General features: G+C 35.4%; 1 protein-coding gene across 8 annotated transcripts in view; it reads right to left on the reverse strand.

Moving 5' to 3' along the window:
* Positions 1–15,288, reverse strand: part of KCNIP4 (potassium voltage-gated channel interacting protein 4) — a 390,138-nt gene that overhangs the window by 76,555 nt on the left and 298,295 nt on the right. The gene's annotated exons all lie outside the window — the stretch shown is intronic.

Consider the following 15,288-nt stretch of genomic DNA (forward strand, 5'->3'; position numbering starts at 1 on the left):
TTACTCAACTGATTTTTAAGTGTTGAGACTTTAATGGAAAAATTTGTATTTTAATTTACACATTCCTATGATTGTTTTTCTGGAAAGAAGAAATGTGCCTAGCATCCTGCACCGTGAAATTCTGTGTATCTTTAGAAATGTAACAGTCAGGAAGTTTCAAGCAAGGAAGTTGTAAACTCCTAAAAAGTGTCTAAGTCACAGCTGAGGCATATTATTACCAACACTAGTGCCACGGGAAAACCTTTGTAACCAGTTTTTAGGATAGACAATGTTACAGTCTCATTTAGCAGTAAAAGTTCAAGCAAAATATTTTTACAAAAACTGGTGAGAAAAGCATTTGGTTTACTCTGGCCCCAGTTGAAAATGTCAGTCTGACATCCAGCCTTTCTCCTTGAACAAGTATAAGGAGAGTATATATACAAGTATATATTTTTTGAAGTATACAGGAAGAACAATGCTGGAAAATTTTACAATTATACTCTCTACATCAGTCTCTAACACTTTCTCAATCTCTAACACCAGCCATTGCAGGCATAACAGATCTGTGCAGATCAGACCAATTTCACAAAGCCAGGAGCTGGACATGAATCCTGGTCTTGGTTTATTCTTTTCTACACTGATTCCTGTAAAGCATGGAAACACATTTAGAAATACATAAGGTGCCATCTTTAGTACAATCAGGCAACTTGTGAGGAGAAAAAATAGAATTTACTGTCTTTGAAAAACTGGATAATGATGAACATCTACTTGTTCATCAAAAGGGATCTAAATACAAGGGAATTATGATGGCTTCACATTCTAAAGATGGATAAAGCTTTAAGTAAGTTAGGTTGGAACCTTCGGCTACAAGAAAATTCCAAAGTTTGGCTGACCCTGAGTGAGGGTAACTGAGCTCTCTCTCAAATAGATGAGCTTTCTCTTGCTCACTGACAGATATTACTGATAAAAATTTTCTTTTTAAAAAAGGACTGAAAGCCTGGCAGTCAAGATAACTTCTACCTTGGCAGCTGCAGCTAGAGTAACCTCCAGGCCTGAAAAATGCAGACTGCTTCAGAAGAATCATTCATATTCCTTTTCCTCTCAGCAATTTTGTATAGTTTTTCACCATTTATTTTAGAAACAATAGAACTTTTTCCAAGGGAAAAGTTTGTTTCTTGCTAAATCAATCAATTTTGTCAGGCTCTTCTCAAAGTAGAACTTCTAAAATATACTACTTTTCAATTTTTCACTGTTATAAATGCTTGTATAAAAAATTTATCATATATTCAATTATCTCTGTTATTTGTGGAGATAGCCACAGTTGCACCACATATAATTACCACAATATTGTAAATTTCCTTGAATATTTTTTTTCAATGAACAACACCTATAAATAAATTGGAAAATTTAGTAAATCCATCAGTATTTAAAAGAAGGTGAATATCTGTACTTTGGTCAGCAACTTTAATTATTCATTTTTTAAACTAACAAAAAATCCAACGCTGTCTTAGCACAGAAGACTGTGAGGTTTCATAATAAGAAATAAAATATTTAATAAATGAAAAAAATAAAATATTGAATAAATGAAAAGCTCAGTTAACTCAATGATAACCTTGAAAATCACATTTCTACCTGCTTTCGATGCAGCAGACAATCATCATTTTGAGATATTAATTTGCTTTGGGCAGTAGGTAACAGTCCAAGTACTACATAAGGTCTCCAGACCATTCCTCCCCTGGGAATGGAGACATCACTTCTTTACTGTGGCAGAGGGGGTCTCAAAACCAGTTGCTTTTGCTGAGATATTCTTCTTTGCTAGCATGTGATCAAGGAAAGCTTAAAGATTGCAGAACAAGCCTAGAGGTGATTTTACTACAAGTGAATTGCCCAGAAAGGTAGATTTCTTCACAGCTATTAAAACAGTCAGCCACCGCGATGCAGCAGTTTGCCTACGGGATTTTGATGTCTTTCAGTTACTATACATGTGCCAGTAAAAAAACCCAGCAAGCAAACAAATCCAGGCAAAACAAAATGAAAAACATAGCCAAAATAAAATGGCAATTAATATTTTGTGTCTCATTTTCATAATGCAATTTTTGGAATGGATAAATTTGTGCATCATCTGAAAAGGGGACTGAAAGTCCTTTGACATTTGATTTTCTTCTCCTAGCCAAAAAGTTCTATATTATTATTAATAGGTCTTATTAAACTAACAGTAGCAAGCAGACAATTTCACTCTGCAAAGAACAGAGAGGTAGAAGCTGACCTTTCTACTCTTTGAAAAACAGTAATTTATTCCTATTGTCTGAAGATCAGACAATAGCAATGTTTTGCTGATAGCAACAGGGAGGGCATGTTCTGCATTTTTTATGTATTCTAAACACCTGATAGCTTTAACAATGAAAAATATAATTGAGGGTTCTTCATGAAGAAATGGAAATTTGCAGAAAATGCAGGACAAGCCCCGAGCAGCTATACATTATAAATGTATTCTGTGAACTATCACAACTGTGTGTTGTTATCAAAAATAGCTTTCACATGAAACAGGTATTCAGAAAAATAACCAGCATATGGTTCACTGCTTTCATTTGAATGTGACAGGTAAAATGCCTCAGCGTGCATTAACCTAATTTAAAATATTGTTGAAGAAGGAATAATAAGAGAGAGGTTTTTTAGCCTGAAGTTCATTTCGATTACACTGAAAATATTATTCATAGCCTCTGCTGTCTGAAATTTGCTTTGCTGATGATGTGTACATAGCACTGAGTGTATTTTAAACACACGGAGGGAAAGGGGAGGGAAGAGGTTGTCTGTCTCCAGAGCAACACGGGGCAGTGGGCTGGCAGACTGTCTGTCCCACGGAGCCAGCGCCAGACTGAAGGCCAAAGGGGGGTCAGACAGAGCTTCAAGTGAGCACAGGCTGCTGTGCCCATCCAGCCTGTGAACACTGCTATCACAATTCCAGGCAGCACCACTGCAGCACCCAACTCCGAGAAAACGGGAAGATCTAATCCAATCAATATTGGCAGAAATTGTACCTTTTTAGTTTGCTTTGACAGGTACCATTATTTTTCAATTAATTGCACCAGTTTAGTTGTGGAGATAAATAATTAGTCATGGTTTTTTTCCTTCCTTTTTAATTAGAGTCCCTAGAGGTTTTCCAAGAATTTGTGGACAAATATTGTCTTGATGGCTAACATTTACAATACTTAGATCATTCTTGCTCTAGGCAGCTCTTTGTTGTTCATTATTACAATGTACAACCACAAAATAAATCATGATTAAAGAGCTCTGTAGGCAACCTTCAGACCATTTTGACTCAATTTTAAATAGATTTTTGAAATATAGTCTTAAACTATGGGGCTATCATGTGATATTTTTGACATACATTTGACAATCAGTCCTGCTTTCCTTTTTTAAGCCTATTACACATCCACTGCATATCAAAAATTCACACCTTCATAATCCAGTACCTTATCATATAGTCATAATAATTTTAAGAGAGAATCACTTTAGCTAATCCCAGCCCAGTCCTTCTCATGAATCTGTCCCCTTCGGCAATGGTTGTAAATCACAAAAGTTTGAATTCACTTTTGCTATTTAATTTTTAATGTCCTACTAGTTCTAGGAGGGTAAGGGAAAAAAATTAAAATATGTAGCATCAACAAATGGTCTTTTATTCATTGATTGAAATAAAACACTATCTGCTACCCTAACATCAAGAAATGCATTTTTTAAAGTTAAAGGTGTTGGTTTACACAGAAGACAAGAAATAAGGTAACACTGAGCTACCCAGAGCTGCTCCCATGCTCCTCTCACTCCCATTGACAAACATGGCATTTCTGAGGACTGCAGGATGACAGATGTGGTGATTGAAGTGAAAAAACCTAAGCTTTCAATTCTAATTTAAAACAGCACTTTCAGAGATACTTTCTATCCTGTTGAATGACAAATAGCTGACTGGTGTCAAACACACCAACTGACAGACTCTAAGTGAAATACAGTTATTGAGCATTTAGTGCTGGCTGATCTTCCACAAAACAAGCTGAATCAGCAGAAATATGATCACATACCAGCCTTTTTGGTGGTGGGGAACTAAGGGTGTGCAATTTGTGTGTGCAGGAAAATTTGCAAGTAAAATACAAAATTATCCCAACATCTACTGCAAGAACATAATCACAGTACTATGGCAAGCAAATATGTAGTGTATTTGCCTTCTTCATTACACACAGAACATGACCACCTTAATTTGTTAAATATGTAATTTTACATGATTAAGTTCATACACCTAATGGACATTTGCACATTTAAAGATATGATAATTCAAGGAAGATTCATGATTTCCCCAAAGCATACCCAGTCTGGAGCCCATTTTAATTCTCATGAAACCACCATATATACAAATAACTCGGGTTGCCTCTGTTGTCATTGTTAAGCAGTGTTTTGGAAAGAGAATGTTTACTGACTGGAAAAGAAGATGCCAGAGGAACCATACACATATGCCAGAGGAACCATACACATATCTGTCAGTATGAAAAACCAGAGTGCAATTCATGTCTTTATGGAAGGACAGGAAGTTCAGATACCCAACTTTTATCTACCTTTGGCCTTAAACACCCCTCTGTGTCTTAATATATGTCCTAGCTAAGTAAAATTATTTTTAAACAGCTTTCTGCCCTACTAATATATTAAGGCAGACAGACATGGGTGAAAATTTCAAAAGAGATGGGTTGTCACGTGAATGCTTTCAGTTAGAATGAGTTTCTCTGGATCCCAGCTTTAAGAGAGCTTGGCACTTTTGTCTGCTTTTAAACCTTCCATGAATTCTTGACAAGTGCAAACTACTTAAGACGTCGAGAGGATAAATTTATATTAAAGGAATACATTTAGGGTAAGAATATAGAGATTTAATCCTTTTTTTTTTGCAAGCATTTGGAATGAACAACATGATTCAAGTGTAAAATACTTATAAAATAATAAAATGGATATTAAAAAAGATAAACAGAAAGCATAAAGTCAGGTGAAGGCTTACTATATTCTGTCAGTTTACTATATTCCTATCAGCCCATGAATTCCTGAGCTTTAGTTCTGTGAAAAGTTTCTGTTTTCAATTTCTCTACATAAACATAAAAGAAAAATAAGCAAAACCTCAATTCTACCTTATTGACTTTCTTCTCCTTTCTCCTTGGCATAATGAGCCAAGAAGACCTTTAGCAAAAATCTTCTACATAATTTTTCAAGAACTAAGCTTTCAGCTTAGAGAAATGTTTTGCAAAAAGACCACAATGAAAAGAAAGCAACAGAAAATATGAATATTACTTTTCTTTTAAAATATACAGCTAGAGATAACAAAGGGTTCCAACAATTTTTAAAATTACACTCTCTTAACCATTTTCAAATACATTGCAAAGCAAGAATTTATGAACTCAATTATCATGGGATTAAAGTAATAAAACTATTATTAAGTTAATTTTTCCTCAGAAATGTACAACTGTGTAGTACAGTAGTAACACACTGTGAATCACTTGGTGTTAAATAATGCTTTATACTTCCTGCAGGGTAAGACTAGCCTTTATTGAAACATGAATGAGGGAGATTGTTCATAAACCAAGACTATAAAAACTGTTCTCTCAGTGTGAAGTAATTTAATGTACTTTCCAAGCAGCTTCCTGGATATCTGAATCTGCTACCCTTCACATCATGATTTAGATGTGTCTGGATACATCTCCATGAAGAGACTGATCATAGAACTTAAAAAACATAAAAACACATCAAAATCCAAAGGATTTTATGTTGAGGATAAATAGCATGCAAAGATTCACTAGTGCTTAAACTACATTTTCAAATGAAGGTGTCTAAACTGGGTCACAAAGATCAATACCTAGGAACTGAATTGATGTGGCCTAATTTGCTGAAAAGTTTCCTCTGAGATCTGTCCCAAAACTCACAGTTCAATTATTCTAAAATAAAGAGCATCTTCATTTGTAGTCCTGCATTGTCAGGCTTCTTCATTTGAAACCAGTTGGTTTTCAAGTGTTCACTTATCATCCAAAGCAGTGAATAACTATACTTCCCTGGATATATGGCAAGCACAGAAAATCCTAAACAGTTTAATTTTTTGGTGTTGTATCTGCCCTCCCCAACCCCATGTTTGTTCTTGTTTTTATCCACTCTTAAAAGGCTGCTAACATCATCAGGTCCTTAACAAACCATGCTGTGATTAACAAATTAACCTGTTATAGTTCTAAGCCTTCCTTAAAAATGTGCATCCATTGCAATGCTCTGGGCATGGCTGACCTACCTATGCAGCACAGCCTCTCATGCTTAGTCATGTTCTTGCATGCAAATGTTATCTCATTTGTCACCTCCTCAACACTCCAGAAGACTGGAGAACCCACTCTGTTCTGCTTCCTATCCATGTGGGCACTGCACTGAATCTCCTCTCTCTCCCTCCCATCAGAGATCCTGGACTGGGATGCCATGCAGAGTGCAGAAAGCATGAGCTGCCATAAATATTCACCTGCTGCTACTGGTTTCTTCTCAGCAGCAGAGATCTCAAAATAAGATTGCTGCCCCCTGTGATGCCAGCCTTTTCTCTGGCCACTTCTGCAGTGGTACAGAGAGAAATAGCCCTGAACTGTAAAGCCTTTAGGCAGAAAAATCTAATTTTTAAAATAATAACCAATAGAATTGTTGCAACTACTGTATCTTGTTATACAAATAACACCAAATTGCACCATTTAATAAAATTCCTAAGAGCAAGAATTTGCTACTCAGGATTTTCCTTAATTATAATACTTCAGATACTTCTATTCAAGCGTTCATCTAAGAGATACAACTTTAACCTGGCACGGATGAAAGAGCTCTGAATAAAAGCTTTTAATGACATTATTTTCAGCAATTTTGTCTCCATTCAGAAAAAAAGCTAGAAGCACAAATTAATGATAATGTATGGGTGCACAGTGAAGTATCCATTTATTGGTAATACACAGAAGTTCTCTGCTTCTTTAAAAACAGCCTACACTTTTGTGTTGGTTGCTATATTTGAATACTGTTTTGTGTTCAGTATTCTGAGAGAGCAAAGTGATGGGCATATGTAAATCTCTGTTATACTCTAGAAGCTCTGTATTTGCTACAATGCATTAGACTTCTTTGACTGAGAAAAGCAAGTAGAAAATTTACAGTTTTCTGATCTACCCAAGGATCAGGGGCTGAATCCAATCCCAAAATGATTATTGCAAGTTAACTGATTTGGCTCCATTTAGTGACTTCAGTAATGAGGACAAAAGACTGCCCAGAGGGAGAAAGAACTGAAGCAATGTAAGGCATATACTTATTCTTGAAATATAAAAGAGAAAAATTTATTTGAATAGCATCATTATTGAAATATAACAAGAAAAACCCTATATACATTATTAAACTAATAAAAAAATTTCAAATTATTTATAATTCATTTTAAAATTTCAAATTCAAATTATTTCTATTTCTTATGTATGGGAAAAATTGAATCCATAGGAAAATGCCACTCTTTAATAACAAAAAAACACCTAATGCTGAAAATAAAAATGCATTTTTATTACAAATTTGTTGTATTTAAAAACTATTCACATGAGTAAGAGACTGAGAAATAAGCCCCGTATTTGAAATATTTCAAACAACCATCTAAGGTTATTTTTTAATTTTCAGCCTGTGAAATATGGCAAATTCATCTACCTATACTTAGTACATCATAACATTTAACCTAAAATTATTTCCCATGCATATTTCATTGCATATATGTATAAATGCACTCTATGAGTCTCATAAAGGAGTGTATACTTCTCTATACATATAAACCTATGTGTTCAAACAAATATATTATAAATAATAAACAAAGAAGAAACAACAAGGCTTTTATTAAGAAGAATGGGTAATATGAAGCATTTGTAACTGCAGATTGTGTATAACAGTAAAACATAAGGTACTCACTATGCTACAGTCAAAATCTTACTGCAATTTATTCTAAACCAGCTTTTTATGGGAATATGAGATGAGATGAGATGAGATACCTGTTTTCTCAACAAGAAAATACATGCTATTACTAGTAAAAAACAAGGAGTCTTGGATACTGACTAATGCAAACACATTTCCATCCAGATTCAGAGTGATTTTGTGGTTTAAAATGTCTCAACAGTTTGAAGCTATTATCACTCACCACGTTAAAGCTTCAAACCTGGGTTTTGACAATGAGATTAAGAGAAATCTCTTGATGTCTGTCTCTCAATACTCATCATATGGCCACATCACTTCAGCACTGGATGCCACGTTTTCAACCTACTCATTCTCACAACAACCCATGAGTTAACCAGCAGAATTTTTACCATTTTCTACACTTCTTAAAAGGTTAAAAAGGGAAGAAATCACAATGAGAGTTCCTGAATGCCAACCCTATTTATTTGTGATTCTTTTAAATATATAATTGAAGTTGCTGACAGTTGGCACCTGTCTGACAGGGAAATAATAAAGAAACTTATATGCAATTAAAACTACAGCAGAAATATAGGACAATGCTGATTGCAGATTAGCTACTAGTCTAAGGATATTAATCATAAGTATTCTTATAAAAAGGAACTAGCAGTAAGTATGTCAATATGAAGAATACCACTGCTCTAGCACTTGGAGAAAGGGATACCTTTCCCCAGGAGTGTTATTTCACATCAAGTGGCATGTTCTTCTGTTACTGTCTCAAAGGAAGAAATTCAGATAATTTCTTCATAAATATAAAATTGCAAGAGAAATGTTAACATACACATTTTGCCTTAGCTCAAATCTCATCATGATGTGTAAAACCCAGAACACTGTCTTTTACTGAGAAACAAAGAAATCTAAATATTTATAGTACAAGAAGGATACAGATCAAACTGCTAGAACATAGGTTAAATATTATGGTTGCATTTTTCAGATATATCTGGGCTGAAACTAGCTTCTCTGTCACTATGACTGCCTGAAGAATCACAGCTTAGTAAGGAGTTCCCATTGGATCACCCAGAAATACAGAATTTGGTTTTGAGCAGGGAATGCTACATTTCCTCTCCTTGCTCAGGAGTACACACTCAAATGCAACGTGACTGACGTAAAACATATAGAAATCTAATTCTCTGAAATTCATGACCTGAATTATTTTCCTAACTTTTCTATTTTATCTGAAAAAAATAAAAATTGAAGCCCTCCTTACCTTGCTACTTATTCATCTGGTGGTTGACCACTAAGCAAACAAGACTCTTTGTGCCCTTTCCTCTCAACTATATTTTCTCAAATTTCTCTAACTTCACTCTGCCAATTCAAGTCCAGCAGTTTTAGCTGCAAGGAACAATCCTCCTTTGGGATCATCACAAAACGGTCACTAAAATGTTGCACTTTGTTTTGGTTTGACTCATTTCAGTGATGAATATCCTTCCTTCTAATTTATGACAGCTGTGTAGTCTAAACAAGAACTTTCTTCATTATGATGTAACTTTTTCTTGAGTGATTAGTGGACGACTGAAAATGTTCTCAAAATAAGGGCAGATATCTATCAGAAGTAGTCAAGGGCTCTTCATCTATATATATTCAAAAATCAGTCAAATGCACATGTGGAATCTATACATCTACTTACAAGCAATTATAAAATAATGAATCTGAACTCCTACCATTTCAACATGAAAATATATATTATTTAGCACCAGCATAATTTACAGACCTTGATCAGTAATGTATTTTTTTAAAAAAGAAACATGAAATTGACCTATTTGTACCTATATCAGACCTTCCATGTTATACTTGTTTTCTTGAGATCTCTTCTCTGTTAGAAGTTAGTGTTAAAATTTGGTAGCCAAAGTTTTAATTTTAGATTATTCCTCTTCATAAAATGTGCACAAATGCATACACACATGCAATCAAACCACTATTGGCCTATTTCTTAAAGTTCACCAACTAGACTTTGGAAGGGCATATTTCACTTCTATAAACAGAATGGTCTCATTTGTGCTTCTTCATACTGCTCTATAACATGAAGCAGATATACAGATGAGACTGCAAAATGAGATTTATGGCTGCTTTTGCATGTTTTCCCCCAGGTAATTCTGTAAGTATTTTTATTATGAGCTAAAATGCATACTAGACAATAAAATTGTAGTGTAATACCTCCAAATTATGCTATTATTTTTGCATTACCCAGAACAGATTCAGTTGCTTTGTAAATTTCAATGTTTCAAATAGATCTACACATAATCAGATACATAAATCCCTACAAAATCACTGAGTATCTCACATATCTCATTAATATAAAAGGCCAAAGAATTTTGATCAAAAAATTCATCAAAAATGGAACAAATAATTTAAGATTCAAAAGATGACTGCATTATTTCTAATCAGTACATTCTTACGGATTTTTTTCATTCAGTCATTCCATCATTGTGTAACTTGAATCATCATGTTCTATAGAATTTTAGGCAATGATTATTCATGTCTGCAAATATCTTATTACACCAGCAAGGCCTTCTAGATTCTCAGCACTGAAGTACATTAGAGAGTAGGCACTGCTTTTCTCTCCACACCTATACTCAGCTGAACAAGTGTAGTCATTTTTCAGAAGCATATTTTGTCATATCAAATTTTTGTCATCGTAAAATGAATTATTTCATCCAGAGCTACATTTTAAAAGCAGTCTGGGCATGGAGCAGTGGCAGAGTGCACAGGGAAAATGCTTAATCCAGGCACTCTGTAGGAAGCTCCTGGTATCCATACTGGGAGATGCAAGGTGGTTAGATGCAGACTTTGCTGCAGGTATCAAATATATGTCACCAACCTTTATTTTTGGTGACTGTATTTATATTCTGGGAGAAAATACCTCCATTCCTTTCAAAATACATGGGTTTTGGCCAGAAACAGCCAAGACATATCTGGATAAATAACTTCCTTCAGATGAATACTCAGAATTACAGAACCTTCAAATGATGCTCAAAAGCAACTCTACCTTTGCAAAGATGAATACAAGGGGAATTTCTCTACCTGCACATAGTCAATTTAAAATGATTATTAGTACGAATACTTTTTTGAAAAAAAAAATCAAGACTGCAAAGCAGAGGATCTAATGAAGGGAAGGGTTCTCCTAAAACGTGGTCAAAAGAACCCTACCCAAGTTAGAAGGCAAATATCCTGTATGATATTGAACCAGAGAGGATCTGTGAACTCCCACATGAAGAGGCAGGACATACGTTATCCTTACAGAAATATTCCTGGCAATATTTGTAACAGCTCTTAAATATTTCTCACCATTTTTCACACAGCATCTAGATTTTTAATTCAGACATATGTGGGTCTAAAGTCACCTATTCCACAGTGATTTAGTTGATCTGGATGTTGAAATCCCCTGAAGACATCCATGGAAAGCAGCTGATGAAAAGATCTTCGTAATCCAACAAGCCCTTCTTCAAAACTTTTATGTAAATTGTTCCATTTTATTCCTATTTTGATAAAAGCTTGATTTCTTTAATTTTGACATGAATTGGACTTTTGCTGTTCTTTACCAAGAACATTACTTTAAACTTTTATGTAATTTGCACATCATGTCATTAGTTCCAGCTAGAAAAACCGATGAACTAAAAGGAAAGTAAAACAAAGTCAAAAATTCACATTCAATATACTAATGTTAAGGTTAATCAAGACATTTCTCTACAAACATAAACATTCTCCCAAGCCTGGAGAAGTCTACTTTTTGAGGATATGTGGAGAGTAAATAGAACATCATCTACTACCCTGAGGCTGGGTATTGAGATGGTCACAAGTTTCAGTAAGTTTCACAGCCTGTCTTGCATCCAACATAAGCAAAGAGAAATGTATCTATATAAATGAGCATATTGAAATTCACGCTTAAGTTTTTACATCTATTTGGACCAAGGTTGGTTTTAAAGCAGCAACTGAATGCAGTTTCACATCTGGTCTTCTGAAATAACTCTTCTCTGCTGTGCAATCTATCAATATTTCTATAGACTGACTCTCCTTTAGAGACTCTGCATCCAGAATGTCTGTCAAGGTTTACAAGGAGGGCTGGGTTACTCAGAATAAAGTAGTTCTGTCACTTCTGCATTGTCTGGAGAGGAAAAAAGACAAGTAGGAGGTGGTTGTTTCACCACATGTTAACTGAATATCTTTCTGAGAACAGGTGTTATAAGCAGCTGCTGAGAAAAGGCAATGGGACAGGTTCTGCTGCATGGGGTATTTCTGCCTTTCTGTTTATTGTGGAATTATGCTACATTGCACCCCATTTGGCTGAGAGAAGTTATACAGGAGAGGGAACAGCATAGGAGACTCTGTTGGAAGCTGGACTTGTAACACAGCTTTAACTGGATGGAGAGGACATTCAAATTAGGATCATTCGTGTCAGCCACATTTGTGCAGAGGAGAGAACACCCATGATTTTTAGTGTTCCTTTCCTTAGAAAATATGATGCAATAGACAATTTCTCAGCAGCATGTCTTTCCCCATATCATAAGGGTGGGAGTCATACTGCACTTGAGAAAATATTTTAAACCTTACGGGTTTTGGCAAGCGGTAAGGGTAACTAACAACATGTTAACACAGATGGTTGCAGACAGACCAAACATCTGCTCTGTGCTTTTAAGTATCTGAACTATGAAAGAGAACACATTTTAGCAGTTTGTGTGACAGAACAGATAAATTCACTAACATGACTTTTGGACTGGAGGGGACTTCTGTCCATCCAGATTAGATTAGATAGAACAAAAAAAAAATCTCTCTGTACCTGCATAGAGCAGATATATCCTAAGGCAGAAAACTACCTCGATTAAAAACCACCTCTATTTACCCCCTGAACCAATTTCCACTTTGTAGCTAAAGCAACAAATTACTTACTCTCAGAGCTCACTATGCACCCAAACATGTTCATTGATAACAGCAAGTGAACTGGTCTTTTCTTTGCATCACAGTAGGAGAAACTAAGGATCAAATATTCTTACCTGTTCTTGATAGCCTATTGAGCTTAAAAACATATAGACACCTGTGAGTCCTACTAACCAAAAGACATGGTGTGCATAGGATATTCACATGCCAAACATGACATTTATATCTGAATAAGCATCTGAAAGATAACAACAAGCTCTGGAGACTGTTAGAGATTAGTGTAAGGAATAAGAAAGGAATAAGGGAGTCTAAAAAGATTGCAACAATGGCTGATTCTATTCACATGTAAAAGAAAAACATTTCTGTAAGAGACATTATTTCAAGGTACAACCAGTGTGTGATGTAGGAAAAGGAATAGAGTTTGTCCTTTCAAAGACTTTGACTTATGCAGTTCCCTGATTTTTAAAAAGTTGCTCACACATGTGCAGATAAAGTTTCTGCATAGCTACTACTTGACAGCTGTTCTGGACACAGAGATCCAAAGTGAATCCTTCATTTTGCCTCCTCTCAACTCCAAGTTTCTGGTGGATGAATTCCCTCTAAGCCTGGCCCTGTTCTGATCCATTGCTTCAGTTTGATCTCCCTCCTCTCCTCCCCTTCCAGCCAGAGTAACAAAACACAAGCTTGGAGTGAAGCTGCCCAGCAGAAAAAGCTCCAGGCAAGGAAGTTGGAAGGAAGATAATGGTCAGTGTCAAACCACTCTCAAAGTAATGGAAGGAGAGGGAAAGGGGAGTTTTAATCTCTCCTAGCAAAAGTTGTATTGATTCAATTCTGTCCTTTTAACTGAAATAGCTGGCTGCCTCCAGTGAAGCCAGCTTTATCTTCATTCTGGTCTGTTTTCTACTTATTGGAAAGTAGAGAATGGATGAATCAGAATAACATAGTCCCTAGTTTGGGACATAGGATAAAATCAGGTTTCTCTCTGTCCTGTCAACTGGCGAACACTGTAATGATATGGGTTAGGCTTGATGATGTCAAAGGTCTTTTCCAACCTAGTTAATTCTGTGACTCAGTTTATTCGGTAAAACTAAGCAGATTGACTGGGTTTTCCTGTTTTCTAATGGAGATGAGGGCAAGTCAGGCTCTTCTTCACCATAACTGAACTAAAGCCAGCAGACTTGCAGCCAGTTAAGAAGTAAGGATTTGTCCTTTATCTGTCTCTCTGCCCTGCAATAGCAAACATCAGGCATGCTGTCATTTCTGTCAGTGACATTTGCAGCATAAGTCAATGTATCAGGGACGTTAAAACAAGCATGTTAAGGAATCAGAAAGCCTAATTATGGGAACAGATTTGTTTCAGCATATGACCCATGACCTGCCTGTGTGTGGCAGATAGGGAGGACTCATTGCTAATTTTGGTTTCCAGACCAATGCTGGCAGTTTAAACGTGCTCCTTCTTGGATATGAACAAAAAACCTTTCCTTGCATTCAGTAGGTGAACAACAAATCAGTAGTTCTGAATACACCATAAAAAATATTCCTTAACCATTTGGAGCAGAATTGTTTAATGTAGTGGTAGTATCCAAACCTGGAAAAGCTGATTAGCAATATCAGCCTCAGGGGAACAGGAAATCCCTCCAGTCACCAGAGTTACTCACACTGCAATTATAAATAAATCAACTGTTCCTTAAAAAGTTTAATCTTTTTACATTTAGGGATTGGTTTATGTTGCTGGTTACTTTTGAGTGAAATTATTATCTTGTGAGGAAATGCCATGACATTAATGGGTGCATTAGAACAAAAAGTTGTGCTTCAATTGATAGATCATCTTGAAATTATTATTAACATCAGAGTAATTTGTACCAGGAGGATTTTTTTAAAGTAATTTAATAAATCTGAAATCACATAAAGCCTTTTCCCACAAACTTAATGGCAATACCAGTGAGAAATCAGGAAAAGGCTCTAACTCTTGATATGCTAAAAAAAGAGCAATATTGCATTTCAATCTTTTTTCTCTATTTGTTACCATATATATTAAAGCTGAAGCTAATCCATAACCATGATGATTTTTACATATCGCAAATGTTACACATCCAGAGTATTAAAAACCAAAAAGTAAGCACTGCTGTGAGGAGTAAATTACCCATTGTTTAGAACTGAAAAAGTAATTCCAAAACCATTATATAGTAACAAAGGAAATATGTATTCTCCCCACACAGAGCTTGAAAGATGATTGATTTCAGTAGTTCAGTAACTATATAAGGGCTAAAGATTTCAAATTTTATCAGCACTCTGAACAATTTTATGATGTGATTATGTGAATATGCATCCATCAAAGATCCTATTCTATGATGGAAAGTTAATGTTTCAGAGAACTGGAGTACTCCCCATGGCTGTGTGATTCTGACTACAAGCAGTTACCCAGTGAAA

Source organism: Melospiza georgiana, chromosome 5 (genome assembly GCF_028018845.1).
Source record: "Melospiza georgiana isolate bMelGeo1 chromosome 5, bMelGeo1.pri, whole genome shotgun sequence".
In the NCBI taxonomy this organism is placed as follows: domain Eukaryota; kingdom Metazoa; phylum Chordata; class Aves; order Passeriformes; family Passerellidae; genus Melospiza; species Melospiza georgiana.